Below are 25,417 nucleotides of genomic sequence, written 5' to 3'. Positions count from 1 at the left end.
CACCATAAATCGAAATATTGTGCTAGAGACTTCCTGTTTGTTGCAAAATGAAGGTAAATGATTGAATATTACTAGAATGTAAGAGTTTTAGCTTACAATTGCATTTTTCGATCATTTCAGTCAAGTCAAATTTGACTGTAGGTTTAAATTTTGGCACTTATCGTGATTTATATGAAAATATTTCAAAACTGATAAAAGCTACAACCAAGAGTTATTTTTTGTTGTATTCTACATGAAATTGCACACATTTTCATGTATAACACTTTATGTAACGCCTAATAGAAAATGGTGCGAAAATTACGACAAGGTGACTAAAGAAATTCTGAGATTTTCAGCAGTTAGCATGCGTGGAGGTAAGGAAAAAGTTTTTTTCAAAAATTCACCATAAATCGAAATATTGTGCTAGAGACTTCCCATTTGTTGCAAAATGATTGAATGTTACTAGAATGTAAGAGTTTTAGCTTACAATTGCATTATTCGACCATTTCGGTCGAGTCAAAGTTGACCGTAGGTTTAAATTTTGGCACTTATCGTGATTTATATGAAAATATTTCAAAACTGATAAACGCTACAACCATGAGTTATTTTTTGTTGTATTCTACATGAAATTGCGCACATTTTCATTTATAACACTTTATGTAACACCTAATAGAAAACGGTGCAAAAAATTACGACAAGGTGACTAAAGAAATTCTGAGATTTTCAGCAGAGTTAGCGTGTGCGGAGGGAAGGAAAAAGTTTTTTCAAAAATTCACCATAAATCGAAATATTGTGCTAGAGACTTCCCGTTTGTTGCAAAATGAAGGTAAATGATTGAATATCACTAGAATGTTAGATTTTTTGCTTACCAAAAATACCCAAATATATATATATATATATATATATATATATATATATATATATATATATATATATATATATATATGTAATATATTATATATATATATATATATATATATATATGTAATATATTATATATATATATATATATATATATATATATATATATATATACTCATATATATATATATATATATATATATATATATATATATATATATATATATATATACATACTCATATATATATATATATATATATATATATATATATATATATATATATATAGATATATATATATATATATATATATATATATACTCATATATATATATATATATATATATATATATATATATATATATATATATACTCATATATATATATATATATATATATATATATATATATATATATATATATATATATATATATATATATATATATATATATATATATATATATATATATATATATATATATATATACTATATATATATATATATATATATATATATATATATATATATATATATATATACTCATATATATATATATATATATATATATATATATATATATATATATATATATATATATATATATATATATATATATATATATATATATATATATATATACTCATATATATATATATATATATATTATATATATATATTCACTCATATATATATATATATATATATATATATATATATACTCATATATATATATACTCATATATATATATATATATATATATATATATATATATATATACTCATATATATATATATATATATATATATATATATATATATATATATATATATATATATATATATATATACTTTTGTCATATATATATATATATATATATATATATATATATATATATATATATATACTCATATATATATATATATATATATATATATATATATATATATATATATATATATATATATATATATATATATATATATATATATATATACTACTCATATATATATATATATATATATATATATATATATATATATATATATATATATATATACTCATATATATATATATATATATATATATATATATATATATATATATATATACTATATATATATATATATATATATATATATATATATATATATATATATATATATATATATATATATATATATATATATATATATATATATATATATATATATATATATATATATATATATATATATATATATATATATATATATATATATATATATATATATATATATATATATATATATATATATATATATATATATATATATATATATATATATATATATATATATATATATATATATATATATATATATATATATATATATATATATATATATATATATATATATATATATATATATATATATATATGAAGACAGAGCAGACACCCAAACAACAGGCAAATTGGAGTAACAGAAAGGCGTTTCTTTCTTCTTTATCCATTTATTGTTACGCTGACAGTTTTCATATCTCTTTGATACATCTTCTAGGCTGAAAAAGCGATGAACTTAAACAGTACTGTGTATTAACACTAAAAAGTATACACATTATATACTTAACACCATGTTAAATGACAATTTAAAAAAAAAAAGGACAACCTTAAAACACTCACAAGATATTAAAAAAATATTTAAAAAGTATTTTAAAAAGGAACAGAACAGTAGAAAAGACACCTACCTACACCGGTAGTGTAAAGCAAACTGACACAGACAAGCAATGCAAGGAGGGGAGAAAGGGGGAAGTACAAATAAAGAAGTTACAGCAGGTAGTTAAGCAATGAACAGCTTGGTGATTTTCCATAGAGCTCTCAACAAATTGCTTAATTTGAAACTTAACCTTTAGTCCATAGTGCCCGCAAATTATGTTTGTATGCAAGATTCCCTTTTTTACATGACAATAGATTTCGGAAAAAATGCATCAGGCTATTCAGCGGACAGTTACCCGCTCTCAATCTCAAGTTAATCCCAATGAACCCACGAACCATTGCATCTCTTTTCCATGTCAAGGACAAGATTAGCCCCTTGTTTACTAACGGTGTGATTTATCAATATAATTGTCCTAGATGTGATCTCGGCACTTACATCGGTTGTACCAGGAGGCTGCTAAAAGTCCGAATCTCCTCTCATCAAGGAGTTAGTTTTAGAACAGGTCATCAAGGGCGGTGGCATCAGCAGGGGCGGCATCATCAAGGGCGGCGGCAGCAGGGGCGGCATCATCAAGGGCGGCAGCAGCAGGGCCGTCGTCGGCAGGAGCAGGATGACCGAGGTTGGCCCTCCTAGCGACATCTGCCCTATCCTCTCGGGGCAGATCTGGAGCTCGGGGCGGGGGGGTGGTGTTGGAAGGCCACTCCTCAGGATTAAAGTTTATGAGGGCATTCCCAGCCACCTCGAGAAACTGGATGTGGGACAACCTCCTGGTGTCGGAATTGTACCCACAGTAGAGGATGTAGGCATTCTGGAGGGCCAACTGAAGGAGGTATTTGAGGAGCTTCTGTGTCCACCTCCTGGTTCTCCTGGCGAAGGGATAATACTGGATGAGTTGATCAAAGAGATCAGCTCCTCCCATGTGCCTATTGTAGCGCCCAATGACGGTAGGCCGTTGGACACGAAACTACTCATATGTAACTCGGCCCTGCTGACGTGTCGTCTTCCGCTGAACAACCTCTTCTTGGATGGGCTCATGACTGGTTGTAATCATGGGCACGAGTCGGACCCCCTTCCAACAGATGACGAAGACATCTCCCTTCTGCCGCCACTCTGTCTCTCCTCTTGTTAGATGTTGCGGCTGGCTAGCGAACCTCTAGAGGACATTCGGGGCCCCACGCACCAACCGAAGGGTACCACTGACGTGCACACCTGCTTCATACAGTTCCTGGGCCAGGGCTACCGAGTTATAACAATTATCCATAAACAGGTGGTATCCACAAGACCGAAGACAGTGCCACGCAGTGTGGAGAAGACCCCGGAATACACAGAGAAGTCCACGACGTATCCAGTGTTGGATTCCGTAATAAAAAATAACTTCACACCATATTTCTTTGGCTTCTTGGGGTTGTACACTTGTATGCTTAGACGCCCTTTGTATGACATCATCCCCTCATCCAAAGAAAGGTTCTTGGAAGGAACCACTAGAAACTGGCACCGTTCACGAATGTAGTCCAACACTGGGCGGACTAAGATGAGGCGATCTGGGTTATTCCAGGGTACAGCCCTTCGGTTGAAGGCGTTGAAATACCTGTCCAACACCAGGAAACTAACATGGGGCATAATGCCGGGCACATTGGGCGTACTTAAAAAAAAATTCCGCCTCCAATATTGCCTGACGTCTGCAGCAGGCATCATTCCAAAGAAAATGTGGAGCCCCAAAAAATGCGCCATGTATGTGAGGTTGCAGCCCCGCCAGCGATACGACAACGTCGTCTGCAGTTCCTCACAGCAGTACCGAACATAACCCGCCATCTCTGCAATGAGGTATTCCAGCAATTCCCGCGTAAGGAAGAGCTGAATGAACCCCTGTGCAGTGAGAGGCACAGGGACGGTCAGTCCAGGTGCTGCCATGAATGGGTGCATGTTAGGTGGGGTGGGGTCCTCCAACCACCCCTCATCACTTTCGGACGAAAGGCCTTCACCTAAGCTGCCGCGACGTTGCGACCTTCTACAGGCCCGTGCGTGGGCATGACTTCGCACTCCCACCCTCCCCACTGGCCCATCTCCCTCACCTTCACCATCACTTTCTGTCTCGTCCCCACCAGCCACAATCGGTGCCTCTTCCTCAGACTCTCCCTCATAAGCACTGAAACCACTGAACTCCGGTTCACTTCCATGCTCTGGCTCTCGTACGGACATTGGGGGCAAATACTCATCATCACTGACATCGAGCGTGATGTCCTCGTCACTAGATGACCAACTGCCATCAAAATGAGGACTTTCCACGTGCTCTCGATTGAGCTCCAACAAGTACTCAGCAATGTCCTTTTGTTGGAGGCCTCCCAAATGCTTACGAATGCCCTCAGACACCCCGATGCTTCCTAGGGGTCGTAAAGGCACAGGATGTGGTCCTGGTCCCTTTCGCCACACGTGGCGCACAACACGGCGTTGAAAAGCTGGGTCACCTTGGGTGCTTGGTCACTCTCCAGCATCCAAATCTAAAACTCACATGCTCACTACCGACAGGCAATACGCGCTTTTCACGGTCCTGACGATATTGTGACATCTCTGCAAACGTCCTATTGCGTCAGAAATACGCTAACACTTGCACAAGTTCTGCAAAACACGATTGCGTCAAGAAATCACTCTCCGACGATGCGTCGCTGATGCTTTGTAGTGCGAGAAGAAAGAAATTTGCGCATGCGCAGCTGGGTCACGCTTGTAAACAAAACAACAGCATGATCTGTGAACTCCCAGCATCCCTCAAGGAGCGTGATTTAAAATCTTTCGCAAACTAGGCCTATAAGTATTTTTCTGCGAATATTTAAAAAAACTTTTTGTAGTCGACATATTTTATGTCCACTTGGCACCCGACAGACAATTTTTGTCGACATAAAATACGTCCAGTCGGCATTTAAGGGTTAAACAGTGCATGTGGGATATGCAGTGTGATGACGCATGCTCAGGACAATACATCTGATGAATAAACTAATTTGATAATGGAGGGCCTTCAAGTACTTTGGAAGTGGTGTGGGCCCTAGATAAGTATCAACAAGTAACAAGTGATATTTTATTGTCGGCCGAGAATCTGTCCCAGTATTTGCTTCGTCAGTATATTGTGTAGAGTACATACTCGCTTCAGCAGTACATTTACTGAGTTGGAACGTTTTCTGAGAAGCTTCACTTGTCTCCTGTGCAAGGATGACACACATCTAAGTTGATGTTAAGGTTGTGAACGTTCCACACTTCCAGTACCCAGAAGCAGCCATGGGTGCCCACTTCAGCCTGACTGCAGCTCTTGCTACGAGCACCATCTGGTTGTCAACTCATGCTCTGAGCAGTCAAAGGCACCCAAAAGCACCCGAGCACCCACGGATGACTCCTACCATGTTGTGCCAACTTGTGCTCTGCAGCCAAGGTGCCCCAAAGCACCCATAAGAGCCCGAACACCTAAGTGCGCCCATGGGCAGCAACTGTAGCAGACAGCCAGGCATGTACAAAGCTGACACCCTTTTTCTCTCCTACTACCCCTGTGTGTTTATCCACTTGCTTCTGCACTTGGCTCCTTAGCTTCCTTTCCATACCATCGCCAATCTTGTGTCTGGGTTAACAGAAAATTAACCTTGCAAACGGAATGTTGTGCAGTGGAGGAAGTAATTATCCAGCCCGCCGGTTCTCCTAGACCTAAGTCACTGTTAAACTCCCCTTCACCTGGGAGAAGTCATACTAAATGGCCAAGGGAGGCTGGTGGGATTTACCCCAGGTAATTGCTCCCTTGTTCAAACCTGTTGCATATTCCCAGGTATCGACAGACAGCCACTGAAAAGGCATCTTCATGGAGGTGGTGTAGAGGAGGCTATCCGGTCCTGTGGATACCCTAGACCTAAAGTCCCTGTCATACTCCCCATCTCCTGGGAGAAGACATGCTGGCGGTCCAAGGGAGTCCGAGGGGGTTTGCCCCCGGGTAGTTGCCCCTCGGTCGAACCTGTTCTATATTCCCAGGTATCGACAGACAGCCACTGAAAAGGCTTCTTCATGGCAATGTTGTAGGCTATCCGGCCCGTCAGATATCCTAGACCTAATGTCCCTGTCATACTCCCCTTCTCCCGGGAGGAGACATACTGGTAGTCCAAGTGAGTCCAAGGGGTTTTGCCCCTGGGTAGTTGCCCCTCAGGTGAGCTTGTAATCCAAGTACATTATCGTCAGACAGCCACTGGAAAGCTGTCTTGATGAAAGCGCAGTGTTTCAATGTGTAGTGTGAGCGTCACTCAAAGCGGTCGTCTTCAGCCTGCTAGGCTGATGCCTCTTTTTGGCACCAAGTGTTTGTCCAGTGTTCCATGGAGTGCCCAATGACCCCCTCCCGGCGCCCAGTGTCCGAAGTTCTTGCTTCGGCAGTACATATTCTAATTGGAACAATGCAGAGAAGTGAGCATGGCCCTTGCACAAAGTTTAGTACACAATTTGTGAAGCCTTCCACAATTTTCGATTGGCGCCTAGGTTTTTTCATTGGAAACACTGTTGTTCTTTCTTGGGTACAGTACTAGTTCCTGATGGAACGCCTGACTCCAGCTTCGAAGTAGTCAGCGCCAGTCCCCTTTGCCAGGCTCCTACTCTCTGCTCAACACTCAGCGTCTGCTCATGAGGTTTGTTTTTTCTCAGTTTAAGGATTGTGGCTGGCCTGTGGAGAACTATCTCATACCACAGAATTTTACGGTCTGTACGAGGTGTAGTCGAGCCTACGGGTTTTCCAAGTGTCCGCACAGCTATCAAGGCTCTGCAGAGTTGGCAGTCGGTTCGCAATGTCCACGACTCTGCACGATGCTTTGCAAGATTGCTCAGTTGTCTACACTGTCTTCCGAGACAAGGTTTTCTTAGTTCAGGGACCTGTGCCTCGACCTCTCTGTGGCAATTTAGGTCTTCTCATGAGTCCTCTCTCCTCGCCGTTTGACTTTTTTTTTCTGGATCACATCAGTCTTGACTTAGAACAACTGTCTTGACCGAAGTACTTTGGTTACAACTGGGACAAGGTAACACAGCCGGACACTGTCACCTTTTCACCATAACCCTGGATTAAAGTTGGACCTACAATGGTGGCTGTACATACTTAGCTGAAGAAGGGAACCCTTCTTCCTCTAAGCCCAGATCTAGTCTTCTACTTTACACCTCGGATCTTGGTCGAGGAGCCCACGGGTGAACCGGAAATTTTCTGGGTCGTGCTCCCCAGTTGATGGATCTCTTGGGAGCTTCAGTGCTTCTTGACCTTAATTTACACCTGGACTGCAGTAGTTCTCTCTAGACAAGATTTCATTCTAGCGTATAAGTAGAGACGAAAAGCTTGTTTTCTCTCTCATTTTCTCTCCAGTCGAGAGAACCTCTACTGTAAACAGATTGGATTCGATTTCATTCAAGTTGTCTAAAGTTCTTGTGGACGAACTGAGAGTAGGTACTTCCTTATGTCCCCTGGTCTGGCGGGAACTGTGGTAGTCCATGGGGCAGGCCATGTATGATCCTATTTGCCACCTCAAGGAACCGTTGAAGCTTCAGAAAGCACCAGTACAAGGTTTTTCTGCTAGACTTATTGCTTAAACTAGTGTGGTTGCAGATGTCATTCTTCTAGCCCCGTCTGCTAGACTAAGTGGGCCTTATTTGGAGCTGGGATTGCAGTCTCTACCCCTCTTCTTGGAGACATCTGTGGCCCAATTGCAAATGCCTCTTCTGTACCTGGGGAGATCTACATCTTTCATGCTCCATCAGTAAAAGATATTGATCTATGCTTAACTAAGTGCTTAAACACTGGTCTAGCTTTTGATGACCTTATCTTGCCTTTGACACATCCAAGCGAGGAAGGAATCTAATTTGCTGGAGCCTGGATGTTTTCTGAATGGCTGATGAGTCCCTTGTTTGATCCGCTACGTTCGTCTTCTCGGCAACCTTACACGGAAGACTCCTTTCCAAGTGACCTCTGACTTTGACAAGGATGCACAAGTGAGATCCAAGTCATCGTTTACAGAAGGTATTTTCACAGGGAGATGCTTTTTTCCTAATCATCCTGGGATTATTAGCCATAACGAGTCTGGTGCGAGCTCTTGCTTCGAGCGCCCGCTAGCTCCCACGGGTGCCCACTAGCTCCCACTGGTGCCCACTAGCTCCCACGAGCACCCACTAGCTACCGTGGGGGCCCGCTAGCTCCCACGAGTGCCCGCCATTCCCGAGCTCTTAGCTCAGCTGGCGCTCAGCACTTCTGGCACCAGCTACAGCCTGACACCAGATCATTCTCCGAGTGTTCAAGCCCTCTCCAGCTCTGTGGGAGAATAGGGAGGTCTCTGTCCTTTCGGAGTTTTTCAGAGGACCATCCTGTACATATGGTGGTGTAGCAAGATCTGTTTTATTCGACTAGAACGTATTGCCCTCATGGACTTCTAATTTGGGACACACTCAGAATTAAGAGAGCAGTTTGCCTTCTTTTAAGTAAAGTTAAGGATGTCACACTAGCCTCTACCTCTTTAGCTTGCATACATTTTATGCCCCGTACATCCATTCTGCCTTCAAACTACGTACTGGGAATGTAATCATTCTTCGTTTCTCACTATTTTTAATAAAGTTAAACAGTGTTGAATCTTTCAGTGCCTTGAGACAATTTCTAGTGACTGGCATGGTATCATGGAAGGAAGCATAGGATTATTTTTTCCTACTGTCTCTTCACCTTGTAATAAGGTGTCGATTTTTTTGCTGAGCCATGGGGTACACTGTACCTGAAGTACCCACCACTCTCATTGGATGGGTTGTGGTTTTATCTCAGTATGGGTCACAATGTTGTCTGGTTATTTTTAAATATCTAACTTCCTGGTAGTTACATATATATAGCTTTATCCCGCCGATTCGTCGCAAGACGGCAGAAATTCAAAATTCAGCGGCAATCGCCGATAGATGGTCAGGTGGCCATACCTGAGCGCCTCTACCAGGTAACTCAGAACCATTCCCAATTGTCCTCAGAAATTCCTGCCGTCGTTCTATCAACACGTTGGAAATTCGCTCTACTTTGGTTTGCTTTACTACAATTGGTGAAGTACCCATTACTTGTTTGGTTTTTGTTGATGGCTTTCGCTGATTTTGGATCTTCCCTGGATTTTTCGTTTCTCATTGTTAGCCTATCTGTTCATTTTCTGACTGTTACAATTGTTCTTTGTACTTGCTTTTCAAGATGGCTGACCCTGTTGTTAGAATGTGTGTTAGGGGATGCAAGAACCGGCTTTCCAAGGCTGCTCTTGATCCCCACACAGTTTGTAAGAAATGCAGAGATCATGTGTGCACTTGATGATAGATGCAAGGAGTGTGAAAGTTTGTCCGAGAAAGAGTGGAGAGAGTATGATCGCTATGTGAGGCGATTGGAAAAGGACAGAATTAGGAGAGCTAGATCTTCCAGTGTCCTTTCAGCTAGGTCTTCTGATAGTCAAGTCCTTTCTAACTTGTCTGATACTAATATTCCTGATCCTAACCCTAAGGCTTTAGTACCCGATCCTCCCTGCGGAGTTGGGAGTAAGTAATCCGTCTTTAAAGGATATAATGGCTGCTATTTCGGCCATAGGAGTTTCTGTACAATCCCTTTCTTCGGATAGGAAGTGATGTGGGGGCAGTGCATAGTTTGCAACAAAAGTTCGGTGACAGTGTTAGTGCAGTGGAGGGTGCGTCCGTTCGTGTCTGTCACGCCCTAGCCCTAGACCTCTTCCATGCTCCCCAACCCCTGGGAGAAGGAACGCCGACAGGCTAAGGGAGGTGAGAGACGTTGAACAACGAGCGGACGCCCCTCGAGCGATCCTGTTGACGATCCCAGGACGCCCCCCTCGCCGCAGGAAAGGCGAGATGAGGACGTGTTCGTCTTCCTCGGATGACGCAAGACCCAGACGTGGTTGGCGCCAGTCACAAGAGTCTAGACCTATCAAGAGACGCAGGTCCCCTTCCCGCTCCAACAACCCTCTTGCAGCAAATGGAGCTCTCCAGAGAGATTCCTGTCGGAAGAAGACGGGCGTTTCTGCGCCTAAACAGAGGCGTAAGACGATAGCTCGTCGGAGGAAGAAGACGATACATGACTTCAGTTCACGCTTCCCCCTCCCCAGAATGGGACGTGTCGCAAGCCGCGCCACCACCTCTTCATCAAAAGATCCCAGCTAGAGTCTCCGGTTGTGGAAGCTAGTGCAGTGCCATCTCCAGTTGTTTCCCAGCAGCAAGCGGCACCTCAAGTAAAGTTCTTGTCGGAAGTCCAGCAGTCCTTGCGCCTCTTTTTGACTCTTACAAGTCGCAAGGACTAAGAGAAGAAACACACAAGAAGGAATCTAAGGACGTCAACAGACCCAAGAAGAGGGTAAGGCAAGAATCAGAACAACAAGACGCTAACAACCAGCAAGACGCAAACTTCGCGCAAGTTGCAGCGCTCATAGACGCTTCCCGCAACAAGCCACACGAGTGACGGGAGGGAACAAGGATCGCGGCTCCCTCGCAGCAAGTTGGACGCATGCGTGACGCACGCAAAGCAGCACGATTCACACGTTTCCCCTCTCGCTCGACATCGAAATAGCGGATCCCTTGGAAGAAATCTCGAAGAGGAAACTCAAGAAACTCTTCATGCCGCTGATCTGAAAAGACTTCTTACTCTTTTGGCGGACTTATTTCCTAACGATTTTCATCAGGCCGCACTGGAGTCCTCCCTCCCAATATTTGATGGGTAGACCCCAGAAGTCTTCCTCATTCAAAAAGACAGTGTTGGCCAAATCAGTGAAGAGAGCCTTTTCGACACTGAATGATTGGATTTTGAAGAAGAAGGAACAAGGAAAGACAACTTTTTCCTTTCCCCGACAAGATTGGCTTCTAGATCCAGCGTGTGGTACATGAGACTGGGGAAGCTCTCGGTTTGGGAGTTCCTGCCTCCCTCCCAAGGGGACTTCTCCAGACTCGTTGACTCTTCACGGAGAACAGCCATGACTAAAGCCAAGGTTCTGTGGTCCACTTCGGAGTTGGATCATTTGCTGAAAGGCGTCTTCAGAACTATTGAAGTCTTCAGCTTGATGGACTGGACTCTTGCAGCTCTTGCAGAGGTGTCAGATCAGAAGAATGACACGCAAATGCACCTTATTGCCTGTCTCGATAAAGCTGTGAGGGACGGGGTCGGTCGAACTTTCTGCCCTTTTCACAGCAGGTGTTATCAAGAAACGAGCTATGTTGTGTTCGTTCGTGTCGCCTGGAGTGACTTTAGCTCAGAAATCTGAACTGTTGTATGCTCCTTATCTAAACAGCTCTTCCCTTCAGAGCTGGTTAAGGACTTATCAGCAGCCCTTGCGCAACAATCAACGCAAGATCTGATCACAAGGACTGCTAGGAAAGTTCTTCCGCAAACTTTTTAGCCAGGAAGGACAAGGAAGCTCCTCCTATGCGTCAGCCCTTTCGTGGGAGAGCCCTTTCGAGAGGAAGTCAGAGAATGGCTGCTGGAGGACAACTTCAGAAGAACCCCAAGCAGCAACCCAAATCCAAGAAATGATCACTACAACCTCCAGACACAAGTGGGAGCCAGGTTATCCCACTTTTGGCAAGAGTGGAGCCAAAGGGAGCGGACGTATGGACAGTCGAAGTTTTGAAGGAAGGATACAAGATTCCCTTCCTAAGGAAGCCCCTCTTTCACAAGAACCGTTGGAGTTGACAGCTACTTACTCGGGAGCAAAGCAGCAGCTCTTCAAGAACAGGTGACCCAGATGCTATCAAAAGCAGCAATAGAAGAGGTAAAGGACCTCTCGTCAGAGGGTTTTTACAACAGACTTTTCTGGTACCCAAGAGCTCGGGGTTGAGACCAGTTCTGGACGTAAGTCCACTGAACAAGTACGTAAGCAAAGTCAAGTTTGCCATGGAGACATCTGCGTCAGTCCTAGCAGGCACCAAACAGGAAGACTGGATGGTTTCAATAGACCTACAGGACGCGTATTTTCACGCACTAATTCACCCGAACTACAGAAAATATGTGAGGTTTGTGCATCTCGGGACAACCTATCAGTTCAGAGCACTTTGTTTTGGACTAAGCACGGCTCCTTACGCTTTTTCTCGAGTGGCATCGAACGTAGCTCACTGGTTACATCTAAAAGGGATACGGATTTCGATGTACCTGGACGATTAATAATCAGAGCCAGATCGCAAGCAAAGTGTCTGGAGGATCTGCAAGTTACAATGAATTTGACGCAACAATTAGGTCTGGTAGTAAATCTAGCCAAATCGCAGCTAACGCCTTCACAGGACATCATCTACCTGGGGATGAGGATTCAGTCAGTGGTTTTTCGGCTTTTCCAGCCCGGAAACGCATTCTAGATTGCTTAGAAAAGGTGAAGCTCTTTCTAGGAGATGGACCTGTTCGGCGAGGGAGTGGATGAGTCTGCTGGGGACCCTCTCCTCGATCGAACAATTGCCTCCCCTGGGAAGACTACATCTACGCCCACTTCAGTTCCATCTGTCAAGCTATTGGAAAAGAGGCCAAGATCTGGAGACGTGGATTCCGATCCCTCTGGGAATCAAAAACATTTGAGTTGGTGGAACGACCCCAAAAAACTTCAAGTAGGCCTCGAACTTCAACAAAAGAACCCGACCTAGTGTTGTATTCAGACGCATCGGACATGGGATGGGTGCAACGCTGGGGAAGGGCGAGATCTCAGGTCTATGGGAAACCATCAGAAGAAATGGCATATAAATGTCAAGGAACTGGGGCCATTCATCTTGCACTAGTCCACTTTCAGGAGAAGGTCCAGAACAAGATTGTACAGGTCAACGAGACAACACCACAGCGTTGGCCTACATCAGGAAACAGGTGGCACTCTGCTCGCTTTCCCTTTACGAGGCAGCCAAAGATCTCCTGCTGTGGGCAGAAACGAACAACTTAACTCTGATCACCCGCTTCATAGAGGGGAGAGAAGAACGCCAGAGCGGATCTTCTCAGCAGAGGAAGACAGGTTCTCACGACAGAATGGACCTTACATCACGATGTGTGCAACAGGCTTTGGAATCTGTGGGGAGAACCGTCCAATAGACCTCTTTGCGACACAGAGAACGAAGAGGTTACCAGTCTACTGCTCTCCAGTCCCAGACCAGGAAGCAGTGGCGGTGGACGCCTTCCTCATGAATTGGGAGGGACTAGACATGCACGCTTTTCTCCATTCAAGATCCTAGACAGAGTCATGAAGAAGTTCAGAGAGTCGAACGACGCCCGCATGACCCTGATAGCTCCATTTTGGCCCATGAGACCATGGATCACGGAGGTGATGGAGTGGCTAGTAGACACCCCCAGATCGTTACCTTGTCGGAACGATCTACTCAGACAGCCACATATAGAGAGATACCATCAAAATCTCCTCGCTCAACCTAACTGCCTTTCGACTATCGAAAAACTGGCAAGAGCGAAGGGTTTTTCAAGGGAAGCTGCAAGAGCCATCGCGAGCGAGGAGAACGCCCACACTCAAGGTGTACCAATCAAAGTGGGACGTTTTCAGGGAATGGTGCAGGAAAAACAACATTTCCTCTTCCAGTACCTCTCTAACTCAACTGGCAGATTTTCTTCTGCATTTGAAAACCTGAAGGAAACCTAGCAGTATCTACCATCAAGGGATACCGCAGCATGCTTGCTTCCGTCTTCCGTCACAGAAATATTGACGTGTCGGAGACAAGGACCTCACGGATCTCATAAGGTCCTTTGAGACAGTTAAGAGGAAGGACAACCCGACCCCCTCTTGGAACTTGGACGTAGTCTTAAAATTTTAACCTCGAATAGGTTTGAACCTCTCGACAAGGCTTCATGGAAGGATCTCACTAAGAAGACCCTTTTCCTGGTCGCTTTGGCTACAGCCAAGAGGGTAGGAGAACTACAAGCCTTTAGCAAGAAAGTAGGCTTCAATGGGGAAAATGCAGTATGCTCACTTCAACTTGGTTTTCTCGCTAAAAACGAAAACCCTTCTCAACCATGGCCCAGATCTTTTCCATACCAGGGCTGTCTCATTTAGTAGGACAGGAAAAGAGAGAGGCCTTTGTCCAGTTAGGGCCCTAAAATTTTATCTACAAAGGACCAGAAACATGAGAGGTCAGACAGATCACCTCTGGTGCTCAGTGAAGAAACCTTCATTACCCTTATCAAAGAATGCACTGGCGTTCTTTATCAAGGACTTAATAAGGGAAGCTCACCAAGAATGTGACGAGAAAAGCTTTCCAATCCTCAAAGTCAAAGCGCACGAGGTAAGAGCGGTGGCAACTTCGATGGCTTATAGACACAACAGGTCTATGAAATCGATTTTGAAGCGACTTTTTGGCTAAGCAAATCTATCTTCGCAGATTGTTACCTGAAAGAAGTACAGACCCAATATGAGGATTGCTGTTCCCTGGGTCCGCACGTTGCCTCCGCGCGCCGTAGTTGGAGAGGGGTACTACTGCCTCTACCCTATAACCTTTTTTTTTTTTGTATTATACCTTGCCTTTTTCTTGATTTGAACTCACAGGTTGTTCAGAAGGTTGTTGCAACCTTCCACAGTCTGGGGTTGCAAGTCTAAGTTAGGTTTTATGGAGTGTGTTATTTAGTGATTTTAGTGGGTCAGGTGGTCAGCTCTTTGTCCATGGCTATGCCAGGATAGCAAGGGTGGTGGTCTAGTCATGTTAAGGTCGAGGACCGTGTGACAGCCCCATAGAGACTTTCTACAGCCCCCTGGATGGGTCGCTGGGTCTCTCAAGGAATGCAGGCGAATGAGGCAGGATAATTATGAAGCCAGCTTCCTTATCAGGTAAGAACCAGAGTATGTTTACAGCTAATTTTTAGTGTTTAGTAATTATACGAATTCCCAACGTGTTTTGGTTCTCTAACCCACCACCAATGGTGTCAATCAGCTATATATATGTAACTACCAGGAAGTTAGATATTTAAAAATGGTATTTTCATTATAAAATAAGTTTTTAAATATACTTACCTGGTAGTTACATATATAAAAGGTCCCTCCCTCCTCCTCTGAGAACAGGGGCATGGAATTTCTGAGGACAATTGGGAATGGTTCTAGTTACCTGGTAGAGGGCGCCAGGTATGGCCACCTGACCATCTATCGGTAAAAGTATTGCCGCTAATTTTGAATTTCTGCCGTGCTATTTTTAATCGGCGGGATAAAGCTATATATATGTAACTACCAGGTAAGTATATTTAAAAACTTATTTTATAATGAAAATACCATTTTTATTTTGGTGCTATGCCCAGGGCAAGGGCGAGCACCTATCATGCTTTGCTAGCCATAGGAGTACTTCCTTCGCTGCAAAGTTCCAACTAAGTAGGAGGCAACCCATGACTATACCACCAGGCAACAATGAGTTAAGATGATCACCTACCAGAGGCATTATCCCAGTAGCCCTCTTAGCTGATAGGTAATGACAAGCATTGGTTTTTGGTGCTAGCAGTTTTTTCTATTTTCAAATTCATTATATACTTAATGTTTTTATATAAGTAAGTTACCCAGTAATTACATAGCTATTAGTTTCTTTTAACTGGCAGCTTAAAATTTTGAAATTGCGGGTCACGCTAGTTTGTTTTGGTTATGGCGACTTGCCCCTCCCACTTTCGGGTGGAAGAAGAGGTACAACATAGCAAAGAGCTTCAATTTGTTTCTGTCGGCTGTAGTTGAAGGACTGTTGTTGGCAGCAGCTTGAATTTTGAAATTTATACTTTGCTGGTTGTTTGTTCTATCTACGATTGGTGAAGTATTTATTTTTGTAGCCTTTCGGCACAATTTAGATAGTGTTAGGTGAGTTTTGATCTTTGGTTTACAACTTTTTGCCTGATTTTTGGACTTGCTTTATAATTTTCCAGGATGCCTGACACTAGTAGTTTTAGTATTAGGTATTGTAGCAAAGGCTGTAATACTAGACTTACTAAAGAATCCTATGACTCACACTTTTTGTTAAGTGTAGGGGACAAACTTGTTCAGTGGATTTACGACGTGAAGAATGTAGTGACTGGGATTTAAAGAAGTGGAAGACTTTAGACTCACATCTTAAGAAACTAGGTAGAGATAGGAAGAGGAAAGCTATTGCTAGGGAATCTAGTAAAGCCTTAGCTAGTCAGGATTCATCTGCTAAGTTGGATGTAATTGCACCTGTAATTTCTTCTGATCCCATTCCATCTCCTCCACCTGTGCAATCCTCTCCTTTACCCGGCTCTCATGTTTCCGATCCCAACACCATTGTCGGTCTGGAGTCGAAAATCGACACTCGCTTTGAGTTAGTTGTGCAATCGATAAAAGTGAGTCAGAGCGCCCCATGGCGCCCAGTGCAAGTGCAGTGGTAGTGGAGGAGGTGGCTGTTCGGCCTGCCAATTCTCCTAGGTCAAGGTCCCTGACATACTCCCCAGCACCTGGGTGGAGTCTAACTGGTAGCCTAAGGGAGGTTGCCTAAGGGAGGTTGGTGGGGTCTGCCCCCGAGTGGTCGCCCCCTCGGTTCAGTCTGTTGATGAATCCCAGGCTGCAACCAAAGGCCGTTGGAAAGGCCTTCAAATGAGTGTTCACTGTATGTTCTCCAGCTCCGAAGATTTTAGTCCCAGGTGCTCACGGCACTATGAGGACAAGTCATGCCCCTCTGATAAGACGTGAGTGGACTTCAAGATTTCTTCGCCTGTTCCTTGTAAGAGGGGCAAGGATTCAGCGCACCCCTCATGCAGTCACTGGGATAGCCAGGAGCAATTCTCTTCTGCTACATCAGATGATCGTAAATTGGCACCAAAGCGCCTCTTGGCGCTTAGACATTCTTCGTTGCATAAGGGAACCCCTTCATCAGGAGTTGAGCACCCAGAACTTTCACCCAAGCTCCCGTTAACAGATGAGCGCCCACTGGTGCTCATTCGCCATCAAGTTTCGTCATTGGCTCCTGTCTCTACAGTGCTCCCTGAGCGCCCGTTGGCGCCCACTCCTCCTCTGCATCACTGTAGTGGTGTCTTGGACAGTGTTTCTCCCTCAGTTGACCTGATTCAGAGCACACTAGACTATATTCTAAGTTTACTTCAGAAAGCTCCTCCTACAGCTCAGACGACAGCGGACTTATCGCTTTCTCCTGTTTCTTCTGAAGAAGAGGTTGTTCCAGACCAAGATGCTCCTTCGTTGGCGTACTCTGCGTTATTGAGGTTCCTGCTAGCAACCTTCCCAATCTTCTTTTCACCAGCTACTCCCTCCTCTCCTGCTTCGACTTTCTTTATAGAAGCTCCCTCAGCTGGTTCTTCGAGGTTACCGAAATTGGTTCTCTCCTCTTCAGCGAACGAAGTAGAAGGGTGGTTCTCTGAGAAGAGGGGGCAAAGTAAAGCAGTTTTTTGTTTCCTGCCTTCCAAGTCGTCTAGGTCGAGTTATAGGTTTTATGCAACAGGAGAAGCGCCTTCCCTGGGAGCCTCTGCCTCCTCTCAGGGAGACTTCTCCAGCCTTACCAACTCGGCTAGGAGATCAGCTTTCTCCTCAGCCAAAATTATGTTTTCAGCTTCTCAAGAATATTTTTAAGGTTTTCAAAGTGGTGAGCTTCCTAGACTGGGAGGTTGGCACGCTAGCACGCAAGATTAGAGACTGCTCCTTTTTACCTCATGACACTTGTACGGACCTCTTAGGAGTACTTTCCTGTATTGACAGGGGCGTTCGAGACAGTGCACAGGAGTTAGCTGGTCTTTACGCCATGAGTGTACTTAGAAAAGAGAGCTTTGGTGTTCTTTTACTTCAAAAGGCGTCACTCCGTCTCAGAGTTCGGCCCTCCTCTTCTCCCCCTTGGACAAGAAGCATCTTTTTCCTCAGGCTACAGTACTAGACATTGCCTCTGACCTGCAGAAAAAGAACACTCAGGACCTGCTCTCCCAATCTGTGAGACGCCCCAAGGATCTTCAGCTCTTCCTCCCAGATCTTCGTCTCTGCTGCAGCCTACTCCCTTTCGGAGCTCCCATTCTAGAACATATACTAGAACAAGAGCATATACCCTTCTCCCACAGCGTTCTATCAAGAAGTCTTCCTCCAAGTCTTCCACCAAGAAATGAGGATATAGTCCTCCGTACTTAGGTAGGAGTGCAGCTCCTCTGCTTTTGGGAACAGTGCAAACAAAAGGGAGTGGAACCCTGGATAGTGTCTGTCCTGAAGGAGGTCTACACTATCCCCTTTTTGAACAAACCTCCCCTAGTCCACAAGCCTGTCGAATTGATGGCTTACTCTCCAGGCTCAGAGAGATTTGCTGCTCTCTTGCTAGAGGTCGAGTCTCTTGTTCAGAAAGAGGCTACAGAGGTAGTAGGGGACATTCATTCTCTGGGATTCTACAGCTGTCTCTTTGTAGTACCCAAGTCATCAGGGGACTGGAGACCTGTTTTGGACATAAGTGCTCTAAATGTCTTTGTCTAAAAGACAACATTCAAGATGGAAACAAACCAATCTGTCCTTGCATCCATTCGCCAGGGAGATTGGATGGCGCCCATCAACATGCAGGATGTGTACTTTCATATTCCAGTGCATCCGACTTCGAGAAAGTACCTCAGGTTTGTGTTTCAGGGCAGGGTGTTCCAATTTCAGCTCTGTGCTTCAGTCTCTCGACAGCTCTTCAAGTGTTTACGAGGTATTGGCTCCCCTAACGAAATGGCTTCATTTGATGGGGATAAAGATCTCTTCATACCTCGACGACTGGTTACTACGTTTCTGCTCAGAAGCTCAATGTATGGAGGACATTCGCACAACTCTTCTCTTAGCCCAAGTCTCTCCTGACTCCTTCTCAGGAGATTTCTTATTTAGGAATGATGATCAACTCTGAGGATTTTCGGATTTTCCCAGTCCCGAAGAGAACAGAGAAGTGTCGTCAGACAGTGAAAGATTTTCTGGAACTAAACTATTGCTTGGCCAATCAATGGATGAGTTCTAGATACCCTCTTGTCCATGGAACAATTCGTCACTCTGGGAAGACTGCACCTGAGACCTCTGCAATTCTTCCTCAGAGCCAACTGGAACAGGAAAAAGTTCCCGATAATGGTAGAAATCAAGGAGGATTTTTGTTGATGGAGTTCCAGGAAGAGGCTATCAGAAGGGAAATCTCTTCTACCTCTGAACCCCAGCCTAGAGTTCTTTTCAGATGCATTGAACCTAGGTTGGGTAGCTCTTTTGGGGTTAAAAGAAGTGTCAGGTACCTGGTCTCAAGTACATCAAAACTTGCATATCAATGTAAAGGAGTTACAGGCGATATCTCTGGGCCAAGAGTGCTTCACTTCAGAAGTTCGCGGGAAGATAGTAATAGTGCATTTTAGACAGCATGACAGCACTGGCATACATCAAGAAATGGGGGAACTCACTCCTTCTCCCTGTACGAAGCGGCAAGGGGTCTTCTTCTCTGGTTACACCAGAACAACACACAGTGGCAACATGGTTTATCCAGGGGAGACTCAACGTTCTGGTGGACGAATTGAGCCGTCGGAAACAGATCCATCCCATGAATGGACATTAGACCCGTTGGTTTGTCTGGAGCTGTGGAAGCTCTGGGAGAAACCCATGATGGATTTGTTTGCGTCTTCCAGGAATCACTGACTTCCTCTCTTCTGCTCAACAGTACCAGATCCCTTAGTATGGGCGACCAATGCAATGTTGCAGGACTGATCAGGCAAAGATATGTATACCTTTCCCCCATTCAGTTTAGTGAGACAAGTCATTAACAAATTCCAGTCTCATCAAAACCTGTCCATGATTTTGATAGCCCCCTTCTGGCCAGCAAAGGAGTGGTTCCCGGATCTGCTGGAACTTCTTGCAGACTTCCCAAGACTGCTGCCACAGAAGCAACAACTTCTCAAGCAACTTCATTTTTGACGGTTCCACCAAAACCTGTCTTCTGTCCCTAGCAGGATTCAAACTGTTAGGCGACTGCCCTGAAAGAAGCTCTTTTCGAGAGCGGTTGCAGACACGATTGCAAAGTGCATAAGACAGTCATCAGATAATGTCTACCAAGCTAAGTGGTCCATCATCAGGTCTTGGTGCAGACGGAATAACGTGTCCTCTTCTAATACCTCTGTAACAGAAATAGCAGACACTCTTCTGTTCCTATGCTCCACTAAAGGACTTTCACCTCTTACCATTAAAGACTACAGAGCAATGCCCAGTTCGGTTTTCCGCCATAAAGGGATGGACTTCCTGTCTAAGCAGGATTTGTCTGACCTTATTAAGTCCTTTGATACTGCAAAGCTTAAGGAAAAACCTTTGCTGTCCTGGAATCTAGACGTGGTACTTAAGTGGCTGGTCAGTTCACGTTTTTAGCCTATGCAGTCTATCTCTTTTTGGGATCTTACCAGAAAAACTTTTTCTGGTCGTCTTGGCCATTGCCAAAAGACCCAGTGAAATCCATGCTTTGGACAAAAATATTGGATTTTCTCAGGGGTGTGCAGTTTGCCCCTTTTCCCTAGGCTTTTTAGCCAAGAACGAATCACCATCGAATCCATTGCCTCGTTCTTTTACGATCAAGGGCTTGTCTGAGATAGTAGACCCGTCTGAAGAAGAAAGAGCTCTCTGTCCAGTAAGGGCCCTTAAGTTTTATTTTTTCTCAGGAACTTGATTTCAGAAGCACATTCCATGGTGAGTGAAGACCTCCTCTTGCAGGGTAAAAGCCCATGAGATAAGAGCGGTCGCTACGTCTTTGGCGTTCAAGTCCAATTTATCCCTCACGTTGATTGTGCAATCGACGTTTTTGAAATGCAAGTCGGTGTTTGCATCTCATCACTTAAGGGATATTGAAACGACTTAGGATCAGTGCAGTACCTTGGGTCCGTTTTACGTGGCTGGCACGGTGTTGGGGTTGGAGACGTAGAAAGCAATGTCCTTTCTATAATCTCTTCGCCTTGCTTAGTGTGTTGAGTTTTTTGGGGAGCCTAGGAGTACTACGTACTTGGAGTACTCTCCAGTCTTTCAGTTTTAATGGTTGGGTATCGGTGTTTTTAATTTGTTTTTTGGTGGTTACAGTGACTAGATTTGCTCTGGTTATTTTGTGCGGTACTGTGTCCTGGGCGGGGGGCATCTTGTTTTTCTTTGTTAGCCCTCGGAAATTAGTCCATTACTACAAAGCACCCACTGATTCAATGTTAGCAAATTTCTATTCTCAAACTCATTATTACTATTAATAATGTTTTGGGGGTAGATATATCCAACCTTCCCACCTCCATGCAATGTGGGAATCAGCTATGTAATTACAGTACTTGGTAAGTTACTTTTATAAAAATGACATTTTTATAATAAAATAGTTTTATATATACTTACCCAGTAATTACATGATCGGAGCCCGCCCGCCTCCCCTCACTTGGACATAAGGGCATAAACAAATTAAAGCTCTTTGCTATGTTGTACCTCTTCTTCCACCTGAAAGTGGGCAGGGCACATCGCCATAACCAGAACAAACTAGCATGACCCGCAATTTCAAAATTTTAAGCTGCCAGTTAAAAGAATCTAATAGTTATGTAATTACTCGGCAATTATATATAAAACTTTATTTTATTATAAAAATGTAATTTTTGGAGTAGAATATTTCCATGTATCCTATCAATGTGGGAATCGGCTATGTAATTACTTGGTAAGTAATCACATTATTATATTAAAAGTTTTATATATACTTACCAATTAATTACATGACTGGAGCCCACCCTCCTCCCTGCTGATGGACATCAGGCATGAACAGATTGAAGTTATCTGCTAAAGTCATTCCTAATATCCTGCTAGTGGGTGAAACTGGTCACCTACACAGACGTGTGAAGTGTTACCGGCGAAATTTTGAATTCAAGCTGTCGTGTAAGTGAACTAATAACTGTAATTATGTGGTAAGTATATATAAAACTTTATTTTATTATAAAAATGTCATATTTCACAAGATCAAACTTCAAATGTCAAAGCACACATTCAAATGTAAATTCAAAATGAGTTGAAACATAATGGAAAAGCAAATGAGATACAGCACTAATAGTATCTCAAGAAATACGAGTGTAATGTAATAAGCAAATTTTAAATATCTTGGCAAAATTCAAGCATACTACCAAATTACTTCAAATAAAATCTTATTTCTCAAAAAATATTTTAGTAGATTTAACTGTCCAAGTTACATCAACTTCACTAAGTCCTCAGTCCTACCTATAAGGTGGAATTTGTTGTTCCCTAACCTGCAATGTGGGTTACTTTTGGTATCTCCACTTCTTCCAGTTTGATTTCCTTCCTCTGCTGGTCTAGCAACTGAATGCTAATCATTAGGTAAGTAGTGTCTTATTCCTGGTGGAATTTCATAGTTTTCTTAGAGGTTATTAATTTTGTCCTTGCAACTTTCCCACCTCCTTGGTTCAATGTGGGAGTCAGCTGTCATAATAGAGAAGTAAGATTAACTTCAAAAATAAAAATTTTTATAATAAAATTTATTTTTGAGCTGAAACTTACCCTCCATCATTTGCTTTATCTGCGGCTACTTGGTGCAGGTTTGACAAGTGTTAAAACTGAAACAGTCGTTAACGTGTGACACGCTCCCAATAGTTACGCCCCCACCCTTTAGGGGTTGGGGGTAAGACAGCGAGTGTTTTGGCTGATCAGTTGTCTCTTGTTGATGAACATGGCCAGATGTGTACTCAAGTGCTCTAAAATTTTTGTTTGTTTTCCAACAAACACGACGAATCGTATGGTTTTAGTCTATTTGGCAATATGGATTCTTCTTCTCTCTCTCTTCCCTATCAAAACCTGTTAGATTTTATAAGGTAGGTTACAAGAACAGATTGGTAATTGATGTGTATATTAAGTAATTGGTGTACATATGCATGAACTTGCATGGATCATTGAGGGGTGGTATATGATTGACAAACTTCGTGATCATTGCAAGCTTTGCAATTGATGTGCGTATTGAGCAATTGATGTATATACACTATACACGAACTTGCATGGATCATTGAGAGAAAATTTACGATTCGACAACCTTCGTGATCATTGCAAGGATTGGTTTTTGGGAGAGTTAAGGAGAAGAAAAGTTGCCAAATTAGAAGAGAATAATAAACTCAGGAGAGAGTAAAAGAACAGGCTCGAAGCTAGGTTTTCTTTAGATTAACACCTAGTCAAGAAGTTAGAGATAAGTCTGTAGTTTCTTCTTTAGTAGGTATAAATCCTTCTACACCCAAATATCAGCTTAGGTAGTAGGCTAGTTGGCCGGGACAATGTCCCCTCATTCCTTTGGCCACTCCGCGGATGCAGCCTTTCCTTGTCCCATCGGCTCCACCTGCTGACAGGCCTGGTAGTCCCAGGTGTTTACAGACAAGGACTAACATACCAGGATGTTCAAGGACTGTGCCCTCTTGTCTCCTGCCTTGGCTTTCAATCCTCCATTGACAGAGTTATATCGCAGTCGCATAGAACAGTTATGATAAGTCTAGATCTTGTGTTTGACCCCCTTGCCCCACAGTTATTCTAGTGATTTGTCTGAGCCAGACAACCAATCGCGATCTGTTGTTGGTGCTGCCAGCGTGCAAGGCACTTCGCCTGCTACCTCAGGCTTCGCTCCTGCTAGCGAGCAAGGCGTTCTGCGCCTGCTTCTGTTGCTAGCAGCCCTGAGTCTATTGTTAGCTATCAGAGTCGCTGTTCACACTAGTTCTCCCTTTTATCACTGATGGTCCAAGTTTGTTTTGACTAGGCCACTGTTATGTCAGTTCCCATTCTTTTGTGGTTTTCAAGCTTAGGCTGAATGTGCCAGATATTAGTTTTTGCTAGCTAGTCCATGAGTTTCTGCAAACAGCGAGAGTTCGTACAGGTGTCTGGGAGTCTGAATGAGTCCGAAGGGCCAGTGGCAAGTCCACGTGAGTCTGGATGGCAGGCAGCAGTCCGCATAGTTGTCTGCAAGTCCGCAGGTCCCTGTATGGCTGGCGGTGAGTCCAAGCAGTTTTCTTCAAGTCCTTGGGAGTCCACATGGCTGGCAGCGAGCCTGCACAGTTGTCTGCGAATCCGCAGGTTCCTCTTGGGTGTTGGTGACTCTACACGGATGGTTGCAAGTCCGAATGGCTTGCAGTGAGTACAAACAGTTGTCTGCAATGCAAACTTTTGTCTGTGACTCTGCACGGGCTTTAGCAATTCCAAAGCTTCAGTGAGTCTACATGACGCTTCAGCGAGTCCGCGCAAGGAGTCTGTGAGTCCTATTAGTGAGAGAGCTTTTGACTTTACTTCTCTGACAGCTGAATTAGGTGAACTTTAGCTCCTGGTCTTGGGAGACCATTTATTTCTGGGGTTACATTTTTCTTTGCCCTTCCTGTCAGCATTCTTCTTTGCCTCCTTTTTAGGAAGGCGAACATTTAGTCTATCCCCTCAGGTTTTAAGGAATTAGTTCAGTTGTGCTTAGACAAATTCCTCAGTCCATCCTTTTAAGTTATCTGTTTCTGTACTTGGGAGACTTGACTCAGTGGGAATGTTTGGCCAAAGATTCTCCTTTTGAAAGTCCTCTCTCTTGTCTCCCTTGCCGTCTGCTAGGAAGACTATGGTGTCCGAGCAGGAGATTTTTCCCCCCCCTCTTTTTCTGATCTGGCTTTAAGGGTCCATGTTTTTCCAGCCAAGAGAGGTGCTATTTTGTCTGCTAAGCTGCTTTTCTTATTTCAGGAGCCCTAGAATATGTATTAAATTTGGCTAATGCCATTGAAGCTATACTCTTCAGTGCTTTGTGCTGGACACTATTAGTGTTTGTTGGAGTTTGGCGTACTCCCTCCTTGGGCCAGGGTCCTTGACAAGCCCTAAAGGTTTTTGTTTCTCCTAGAAGGTCTTTTTTGGGATGGGATCGGTGAACTGGCTCATGTGTCAGTTCGTCCTTTGGGAAGGAATAGACAACAAGCTGTCTGTTTTTGATAGCTATGG

General features: G+C 43.3%; 1 protein-coding gene and 1 pseudogene across 8 annotated transcripts in view; both read left to right on the top strand.

The window, feature by feature from the left end:
- Positions 1 to 25,417, top strand: part of LOC136840591 (synergin gamma-like) — a 244,305-nt gene that overhangs the window by 59,504 nt on the left and 159,384 nt on the right. The window lies entirely within an intron of this gene.
- LOC136841344 (U6 spliceosomal RNA) lies at positions 6,920 to 7,020 on the top strand (annotated as a pseudogene).

The sequence above is a fragment of the Macrobrachium rosenbergii genome, chromosome 8 (genome assembly GCF_040412425.1).
Source record: "Macrobrachium rosenbergii isolate ZJJX-2024 chromosome 8, ASM4041242v1, whole genome shotgun sequence".
Lineage (NCBI taxonomy): Eukaryota > Metazoa > Arthropoda > Malacostraca > Decapoda > Palaemonidae > Macrobrachium > Macrobrachium rosenbergii.
This window is presented reverse-complemented; position numbering and strand designations above follow the sequence as displayed.